At 37.8% G+C, this 11,119-nt stretch overlaps 1 pseudogene; it reads left to right on the top strand.

The window, feature by feature from the left end:
• Window positions 1–7,415: 7,415 nt before the first annotated feature.
• LOC121511187 lies at window positions 7,416–9,464 on the top strand (annotated as a pseudogene).
• Window positions 9,465–11,119: the final 1,655 nt, after the last annotated feature.

Raw genomic sequence — 11,119 nt, forward strand, 5'->3', positions numbered from 1 at the left:
TGATAATATTAAAAAACATATATCATAATCATTAATTATGAAAATAAAAATAATTAAGTGAGAATAATAAAAATAAAAGGAACAAACAAAACGTGTTAAATCATGATCAATGATAAAAACAATAAAATTTATATTAATGTTAGCAAAATGAAAACACAATGAAAGAAATAAAACACATTACATAATTACGAATAATAATAATAATAAGATAAATGCATATTATATAATTTTCATTAATAATGAAAATTAAAATAATGAAGTGAGAATAATGATAAAAATGAAAGGAATAAACAAAGCCTGAGAAACCATGATCACCAATAATAATAATAAAATTAATAATTATAGCAGTAAAATGAAAACAAAAATTAAAGAAATAAAACATGTTACATAGTTAGGAATAATAATAATAATAATAATAATAATAATGATAAAATGAATAAACAAAGCACATTATGTTATTATCATTAATAATGAAACAGGAATAATAATAATGTCAGTGATGATAATAATAATAATCATAAATGAGAAGTGGGTCTTGCTGCTCTTGCAGCAGAAGCTGAGAGTGGACATTTCTTCTTCTTCTGTCACATTCGTCTTCTTTTATTTTTTAATATGGTTCACACATATTTGTTGTGGGACTACGTGCACCGAACTGTGACTCTGAACCGTCCTGGTTCGGGACAAATACAAAAACCTTTACACCCCTAATAGAAGGATAGAATAGAATGGATCTTGCTACAGTGTTGATGAGAGGTCCAAGTAAACCATATAAAACCCCCCGCCCATTCATATCCACATTTTACAGATCGAAGAGGAGGACAAAGTGATTAACTGGGTGTTCCTGAAGGCAGGGGATGCTCAGCCTGGGCTAAAAAAGAAGAACAGAAATGTGGTTATCACCGATGGAGGACTGTCAAGAAACTTTTGATTTATGAGGGAATTGAAGTGGAGATCAAAGAGGGAGGAAATTATGCTAAACGAGGATACACCTTGAGAAGGGACAACCCGCAATTTCATTTAAATATTGAGAGGGACACTCAGTTTTTCCAGAGAGTGCATTTAAAAATCAATGACGCTCTCCAACTGGAGGGATTGAAATTGATGAACTCACTGAGCAAAGACGTCAAATCCAAAACAAGCCTGGTTACTTGGTGAGGGAGGGTGATGGATATAAGTTGATTAAAATATTTATTTTGTGGGATATGTTTTTGTAAAAAATATTGTATATCTTGTTAACAATATAATGTGTAATATTTTTCTACAGACTAATAGCTTTATCAAACATCTTCTGAATTTTAGGCCTCAGTCATCAACAAAGTTGTGGTAAACAAAGAACCAGTGCCAATAAAACTTTGACGATAGAACAGGTGAGCTCTCGCTATCTATCTGTCAGTCTGTCTTTATCTTTCTGTCTATATATATTTCCATCTGTCTGTCTATCCATCTATGTAATGAAATTCAGAAATCTAAAATGGTTGTGTTTCCCTAGTTTCTAAGGACATCATTAACTATAAATCTGTAGTGGGAGGCCGCCCTCATCCCCACCCAGGTTGGATCCTCCATTTTCTGGACACATTTGAAGGGGCCACAGACAAGGGGACACAATCCACCCTTTTCACCAGCCGGCGGGCTTTCAATGTTGTAGAAGCAGGCTTTTAAAAGTTGTTTTCATTGATGTTGTACACTGGCCCTATTTTTGGGAGGAATTAGTTACGACAAACCAAAATGCATTTTCGAGTTTTGGTTTGAAAACACGCTGTTTCCTTTTTCATTAGCTCGAGCCTCTCCAAAAAATCCAAGAAGGAAACGACTATCTTCCCTGCAGAACCCTGGTATTAACTCAGGTAACAGCCATTTTGATTGTGTGTTTAATTTATTGCTAACCCCTCCAGAGACATTTTAATGTTTTCATATCTCTTAAAAAACAGATTGTCAAAAATGCATAATTCCAATATTTTATCTACTCCAGGATGAAGAAGAAGTGAATGTGCTCCTATGGAAGCTAACCTCGTTCCTCTGTCTGTTGGATTTCCAGTTATAATCAGACACTTGAGGAAACAGTGGAGGAAAGGATGGTTTATCCCTCCAGTCTAGGACTTATACAGGTGTAGAGGAGAAGAAATTATTATTTTTGTTATTATTATTTAATATTTCATTTCTATTTTTTAAATGCTAATGTTGATTGTTCACTAAAAAAACACATTTTATGGTTAAAATTTTTCATATTTCACTGTGATTTCTTGTAGGCTCTTATGTGGAAAATAAGGTTTGAAACTAAACTAATCTTAAGAAAACTAAACTTACAAAAAATAGAAAAATAAATGAATTAAAAAAAATAGAAAATTAAAGTAACTGTGCCAGAGTATTTCCTTTGAGTCATTTTTATCGGGCTCATGCCCAGATAAAGGAGGAGGGTTGGAATTGTGATGTTAGAAATTTTAGTATTTTTGTCTTAACAACACGTGTGAAGATTTTAACTTTTATTTTTCCTCCACAAACGTATGATATTGAGGAAATGTTAAACAAATAATACTTTAACATAGCTCACACGCCTGGCTCACGTGAGCGACACAGACACAAACAGCTGGAGCACACACACATAAATATCACTGACGTGCTGATCCTCTGTGGCCAGGGAGGAGCTTGAAGGCAAGAGGAGAAAGTTCAGGAGTCTCATTTATAACCGATGTGTACGCACAAATTGGGGCCTGAAGTTGGCGTTCGCCACTTTTCACGTAGAGTGTAAAATCTATATAATAAACAAACCTGCTGGTAAAATGTGTGCACCTGTAAGAAACTGTGACCTATACAAACATTTTAGAGGCAGAGGGAAACTGGTGACACACACGGCGAGGTGGTGAATTAAAACCAGTTCCTGTTAAACTCCGTTAAATTTCTGACTTCTGTTTACATCTCACCCACAGAAAAGAGTTCATTCATGCTTGTCCAGTGTTGTTCAGCTTTCACAAGGAAAGTACATATGCGGATTTGTTCAGGTGAGGTAAAGAAACCCAAAGGGCCTTTTAATTAGACCTCACCATGTAAATTGATCATTTGCCAATGATAATAAGCATAGCCATTAAAAAAGAAGAAAAACAAAACATGGAAATGAAAGAAAGAGAGAAAGGAAAAAAGGCAAGTAAGACAGTGTAGGAAGCGAGGTAGTGCTATTTACAAGGCATTATTCTCTGTAATGATATTTGATGTGAAATATTTTATATTCTATACATTAAACAGGTCACACATCCTAGTATCTTGAAACACACATATGCTATTAGTCAAAATGCCGAACCTTAAGAAAGAGCAAGAGTAGTGGTTTCAGAGCACTCAGAACATGCATGTATTCAAGGATAAACATGTACACACTGACATCGTCATACGCGCCTCCAGATACCTACATACACATATATAGATGCACATGTGTACTCCCAAACACACCCAACTGAACAAAGAAAAGGTGGGTGTAGAGCATATGAGAATGCGAGTTCACACTCGTCAATACCTAACCAGCAGCATATTTCCTTTTTTGTTTTTATTTTCCGCTACACTAGTATGATGCTGTAGTTTTCTTTATTTTTATTATTTTGATTTGCAGTAGATGTTAGCTAGAGATAATAAATGCAAGATTGGAGATGGTCGATGTCTCAATTTATCAGTGATCATGTCTGAGAACACTGCGTCACACTGAAACAACATCCCCTGTGCTGAAAACTCTGAAGTTGCGCTGTTTGCAGGTACACAGAGTTTGTTTTTGCAAGCGATGACATCAGTGGGAGGTCTGATTGTTCCTTCCACCTTTGTGGGTTGTCTTTGATGGGCAAAGGATTACGCTCTCTGTACCTCATGACTTCCTAACTGGCCTTCTCTCTTGAAAATCTTGTTGCTGCTTTCATTTCGAAGGTTCAAAAAAATTACCGTTAATTACTGGTCTTGTGTGCAATGACCTTCAAAGTCTTTTCTTTTACCTTATTTTATAAAGAAATTAGAATCTGCTTACACCCTATTATGCTCAACAACACACCTTTTAGTTTATCCTGGATCTGGGAACAAACTACGCTGTCCAGATTGCCTTGATCAGGGTCTGTCAAAGGATCTGTCTGCCTTTCCACTCTCTGAACTGGCTGTCCCCTGTCTCAAACTACCAATAGTAAAAGTAACAGTGTCAAATGCAGAGTGTGGGAAACAGACTGCACAATAGAAAAAGTAAAGTTTACTAAATAACATGCTGTTTGTTACCTTGTTGTGAATGGCTGCAGCTTCAACAGAAAGACAGATGAATATCCTCTCCACTTCATGGTCACTCAGGAAAGGCAAAGTCTCAAAGCGAGGGTCAAGAGCTGATGCAGTGTAGAGGAGGTCATGGAGGTCTGTGTACTGCTTCTCATAGGTCATTGTTGAAGGCCCTTTTCATCTCAGTGATGAAAGCTGTCTTCTTCAGTAGCCTCAAAGTGCTTTTGAAGTTTCGCTTTGAGTGGGGCAATCACTGAGATTGTTGCTGCTCCTCCTCAAACATGACAGTGGTCACAACTTTTACTGGAGCCATCAGCTTGACACTGTCTTCAGCACTGCAAATGTCTCTCTCATTTAGAGTGTTCACCTCCTCTCCTTTCCTGAGCTCTCTGGACATGAGAGTGGCAAAAACCACTGCAGTAAATAATAGGAGCTGTTCCACCTGATGGATACATCTTGTATTAGCTTGTGTGAAGGGAAAGCCACGGGGGATTTCAGTGCCTCTAATGTTGCGTTGCAAGAACCCAACCATCCTCCTCACTCTCCCTAGCAACCTTGCAGCAGAGTCCATTTGTAAAGCCTTCTGTGAAGCTAAATTTAATGTATGTGCAAAGCAGCTGAGGTGAGGGCTCATTTCAGCTTCCAGTCCAGCCACAATCATGTTTCTGGCATTGTCAGTTACCAGAGCTGGGTCTTTATCCAAAATGTTCCAATCAGCACATGCTTCCTTCAGTAATCCACCTATATTTCTTCCGGTGTGTGTGTCCTTGAAGACTTTAGTTTGTCAGACTTGATTCCTTAATTCCCAGTCTGGAGAAATATTACATGCAGTAATAGTCACGTATGAATTGGTTGTACATGACGTCCAGGCATCGGTCGTGATTGCCACTCTCTCTGCTTGGGAAAGTTCTTGTTTAACTTTGTTCTTTATGTAGTATTTAGTTTTGTCTACTCACAGTTAAGTGCTGATTTTTACCACAGATGATGTATAAACAGACAGGTAAGTGTCTCAGTTAAGCAGGAAAGAGGCTGACAACTTCAAAGCAAGTTTACAATTATTCGGGGTTTGTCAAATAAAAAGTCCAGCCAGACTAACTTGATAAGAGGTAACCATAAACAGTAACAACAAGGAAAATACTCTATAACACACTAAACGGGGCGCACAGCTAAATGTGCAAAATTGCTTCCACAATCTCATTTGATGCTGTAGTAAAAAGTATATATTAACAGTAGATGCTCTTTAATACTTCACACCGTCCCATAGAAAATTAAACTCGCACGGCAGAGTGGATAAATCACTACAGTTAAACAGACACAGCAAACAGGAGGGTCGATGCCTGCAGAGCAGCTACACATTCTGTATTTTACTATGACTTGAGGGTTGCATTTTGCTCATTACTATTGCACATAGCCCGTTCAGATTACTTAAACTAATCTTAATAGTAACAGAGTGGGAAAAGAAACAGTGAAAGATTTAAATAACGCAGCAGTCCTAAAAAGAAATAAACAACACATCAAAATACTATATGCACATTTAAAAATAACAATTCTCTTTTAAAGGAAGCAACCTGAAACATACCTTAAATTATAACACCAAGCACTCAGTCAGTAGCGTGCCTAATGTTGTTGTACACCCAACTAAAAACATAAAAAAATAAAAATAAATTACAAATCTGGCCACATGATTCAAAGCCTCCGCTTTCAACTACACTGTAAGGTTGTAAGTCTTTTGCAATAATAGATATAATAATAGATGCTGTAATTGCCTTGGACCTTGCCGAGTTATGGCTGAACTGCGGTTGGAAAAACATTTGTATTTAATTGTCTTTGTCCTGCCTACTCTTGTTCGTGCTAGCGGTGCTAGCCTCCCTGACTCCTGCATCAGTTTTGCCATGTCGTCTCGCCAGGTGATTATTAAGATTTGTTGTACTTCCAGTGTATTTGATGGCAGCTCTAAGTTTACAAATGGCCAGGCTTTGGTGTACTTTTCTGTTCTTCTAAAAAAATCCAAATGACTTCCAAACCTTCAATTTTAGATAAGAGGCTCTGTATATTTCATTCACATTGTCCGACATGTTGTGGCTCTCCAGCTACACTGCTGACGTCACTGCTCTCACAGGTAAAAGGTCAACACTGGAATCTCGTGAGAGTTCACATGCCAAGTGGCACAACAGTGTCACCCCCAATTTCCGTATACAGCGTGAGCACCACGGAACGCCGGCGAATCATACTGTGGAGCAAATCGCTCCCTCTCTAGTCTATCAGAGCATTTCCACAGCCGACGCTCCAGACTGGCAGCAGCATGTGCCTGGTGCGCCACTCCACCCCGCTTCTTTTCAGATACGCTGCAGGTCTATTTTCAGCGCCGGCTGCTGCCAAACCTATTAAATTCACTGTCGTTGTCAGGTAGGAGGGGCAATGGGACACAACTGCAGACAACAGGTTTCTAAAAGTTATCCTAGAAGGATAACCACTAAATCGCAAGCGATAAATGGGAAAAGGGGGAAAACAAAAGCTCAAGAAAACTAGCCCACAACCAAAAAACTCCCATTCTTGACAGTACTGAGAAGAGGGGAAACTAAACCACTGCTGCCGTGCAGCTGAAATGAACACAAACTACTAGGGAGACTGAGAAATATATCTTCAGATAAAAAAAAAACAAAGATCACCAGACTGGTGTGAAAAAGAAAACCAAAACACTGGTTAATGCTTTTCAGTGCAGTAATCTTTAATCCAGGGGCAACTGATTATTCTCATAAAATGTAGACAAGAACTGTATTACACAATGCTTAGGTGACCTTTAACTGTCACACTCTCAAGCAGAGACACAGGGGGTTGTTCTCAATACCTCTGATGGTGAGATAATGAGTCAGCACTGAGTGCTGCAGCCCAGGAGTATATATATGTTTGCCACACCTGGCCCCAATCAGTGGCAAACAGCCACACACACCTGGCACTACACTGAATGACTCACACTCAGTGGGTTACCAGGCTGATTTTCCTCACAGTTGTTCAGAAAGCACCAACCACGTTACAAGTGTAGAACATCTGATACTTTCAAAATAAAACACAATGCACGGACTCTCAAATGTAAATTTCCTCAATAGGTTGTCATTATGTCACAATTGGAGGCAAGAGCATCAGGTTAACAGTTAGTCAGAGGGTCCCAGAGGTAACACAACGCCATGGATGAAGAGAAGTTAACCCTGGAGGTGGAGAAATATATTATGTATGACACCACGCATCCTTTCTACAAGGACATAAACAGAAAGGACAAGGCGTGGACTGAAGTTTCAGAAGTTCTGGGAGTGGATGGTGAGTTGTACTGCTTCATTTGGTTTTCAATACTTTTTGATGAGTTTGACCTGTATAGTTAAGTACTTGGTAATAGCGATTGTTATTAAGATCAACAGCCACTTGGGAAACTGTTTATAAGCCTTTCATCACATGTAACATGTTTTTCTATCTCTACTGTTCCATAATCCAACCATCTAGTTCACATTTCACGTTTTTGCACATTTGTAGTTTTTTTTCTGTAAAGTTAAACAGTTCCAACTAAAACCATTAACTTGTTTTAAGCCCATGTGATTCATTTTATCCACTGTCACAGACGATTTTGCTGTTTAAAATAGGTGCCTGTCCCAGTATACTTCTCATTTAGGCTACAGTTTACTTCGAGGGAGGGTGCTGACGTTTTGGAGACTTGTGTCGTCAGGTAGCTTACAACCACAGTGTAATGCCTGAGTGGTGTAAAGAGATTAAAATACAACATATACAGCAAAACTTAGTTTAATATCATTCAGAAAATACCATTTTAGTCATCTATCCGCCATTTTTAATTTGTACTTAAATAAAAGTGTCAAACTGAGTTTTTCAGGGATAGTTTATTTACAAAATAAAAAAGGGAACAAAAGAACAGCTTGTCAAACAAATAACTGATATATTGGTATTATATGTTGGTAAATTCAGTCCATCCTGTCCTGCCAAGAGACACTGCCCTCAGGGGAGCTGAGGAACGTGCAGAAAGTCTCCCTCACAGTAAAGGCCTCTCTTGATGCTCTGTTTCCTCCCATGTTCTGCCCTGGTGCCATGAGTCTTCCAGCTGCTCTGCATCGTCCAGCATCCTGTGGTTTTCACTTGGGACAAGCAAAAAATTGTGCAGGATGCGTGCAGCAACTACAAACGCATCAAAATTCTGTGGATGCAGGTTGATTCTGCAGGGAAATATTCTCCACCTTGTTTTTTTCAGTTGATGTCTGCAAGGCCAGATGTAAGACACTCAGGGATGCTTTTGTAAAAAGCAGAAAAAAGAAGTTCTCTGCCTAGTGGATCAGCAGGGGCTACCCAAAAGAAATGGAAATATGAAAAGTTCATCTCATTCCTTTTGCCCTATCTCCAACAAAGGAGGTTGTATAAAACTGTTTAAATATATGCATGAAAATATTCAATCCTTTAAAACCTCATAATGTTTGTCAATATATTACAACATTGTTTGTAATAAACAATAAATGTTTTGATGTTTATAAATTTAAATTAAGTTCACCCTATGCAAATTTCTCCTGGTTCTTGTTCACATCTTTTTTTTTTTTTTTTTTTTTTTTTTAACGGTTATACAGTTCCAAGAGCAGTCTGGCAGAAGTGGCCATGATGGAGGACAGAACCACCCTGGGACTCCTCTCTCCTTCTCAAGATCTGAGGGGCGTCCAAGCAACCCTGGTCCTTCACAGCAAAGGACAACAACACCCTCTCCTGCCCCATCCCTCTCATTGCCCCCCACCTCAAGAGAGGCTGAAAGGCCCTCAAGGTCCCGTAACCCCAGGGACCGAGCCCCAACAGCAGCTGAGAAGCAGAGCACTAAAGGCAAAGAAGCCAGAAGGACCTACAAACCACAACACACAAACATCAGTGACCGCCTTATATCCATACAGCAAGAGCCCTCCCCAAAACAACAGATGCCAGATACTGAATTGGACAAATCCTATCACTTCACACTAAGCCTTGTTCCAATGATACACAGACCGGACAAAAACAGGAGACGGCAGGCTGAAATAGAAAACTTAAACACACCACACAATTTGGACAGAGAACTATTACAGCAACTCACTACCCCCATCACCCTGCTGCTTTGCAACTCCATTATCACTCAGATACCACATCCTGCCCTCAACAATCAGAGGACCATCCACTCATACTCATTTTCAGTCAGTAGCCCACCCCACCCAAACAACCACTAGACCAACAGGGCCATTTACACGCATGCTGTCTAGTAGCTCTGAACAATAGGAGGAGGAAAGCACTGAGGGGGCTTTTTTAGCTGATCTTGAGGTCATGTAAATACTAAATGTAAATAGTTTCTTATTTTGTAATTATGTTAATCTTCATTTCTTATTTATTAGAATATAACCTTTTTTTAAACATTTTATAATTGTTTGTATAGATGTTATTTAATTTTCTATTGCTTACAAATGTTTCAACAATATTTTATTACAATATTCTATTGTTGTTGTTATTGTTGTTTACAGACGTTTACAAAAGTTTTTTATACGATACAGTGCTTAACAAATTTATTCGACCACCTGTCATATTTGTGTCAAAGACCAGCCAGCATCATGAAGTGCTTTAATGCGGACTTTTTCATTTTTAGTGAGCTCTCCACGTTTTATCATATTGAACAGGAATGAGGGATTTCAAACTGAATTCACCTTTTTATACCCAAACTTGAGCCGGCTCACTGGGCTTCTCTGAGAAGTAAAAAATGAATCAAGCATAACATTCAACCACTAAAACTCATTTTTCTGTTCAGGAATGCAAGTAAATAACTATAATTTGACATATTAATCAGGAAATATTAATGTGCTTTACTATTTTTTCAGTTTTTTTTGTAAATCACTAAATTTGAAAATTCATGGATAACAATAATAATTATATTTTAGCATTAAAAATATCATTTGGTTGAAGAGCTTCTATATACTGGTGTATTAACCATTGCAGAAACATAAAAAATGATTTTGGTAATTACCAGTGCTGTTAATTTAGGGCAGCTGTGGCATAAACTTTACTTTGGCTAGGGTTAGGGTGGTCTGATAAATTTGTTAAGCACTTTATATGTAAGTCTATTTATTAATAAATTTTTAGACATTGTTAGTTAAAATATAAGTCTGTTTTTTTAAAGGTTCTTTACAGATGTTTATAGACCTGTTATTTTAATAAAAATAATTTCTTACAACTGTCTGATTCCTTGATGTAAATACCTGTTTGTTTTATTATTCAAACACATTTAACATTTTTAAAGTTCATTTTTACAATTCACTGTGTATTTTAAATGAGTAGATGTCCATTCAAATTTCTATACATTTGGATCGTGATTTATTAAACTTATTGTTAATATTGTGTGATGGCGTCTGCTATCCAGCCTCAGCTCTGCCACGAGATGATGGAAGTCTCCTTGTTCTCTGTGTCGCTGGTTTAGCGGATGCACCTACCTCTCCTCTCTGCCATGTCAAGCAGCAGAAGTAAAGTAAATGTTCTCCTCCTGCTCACAGGAACTCTATATGGGAAAAAAATGTGAATTGGTCAATTATAATTTGCATTCTCTAACAAAGGTAATCACAGAGACTTTAATTAACATCGTAAACAGCAGAAATTACGGATTATTCTTTATGCTGAATAAACCACCCCAATGCAGGAAATAGTTAATCATGAAATACACTAAATTGTGATCAAAAAATAAATTTCTATAGAAATAATGTACTCACCCATGCTGGAAGTGATACAAATCACGGAGTTATATGGTTGGGAACGGCAAAGCAACCTCTGAAAGGCGAAGTGATTTGTTATTTACAACTTTTCTCAGTTTACAACATGTTTTGTTATCGTGTGATATCGCAAT

The sequence above is a fragment of the Cheilinus undulatus genome, linkage group 6, assembly GCF_018320785.1.
Source record: "Cheilinus undulatus linkage group 6, ASM1832078v1, whole genome shotgun sequence".
NCBI lineage: Eukaryota > Metazoa > Chordata > Actinopteri > Labriformes > Labridae > Cheilinus > Cheilinus undulatus.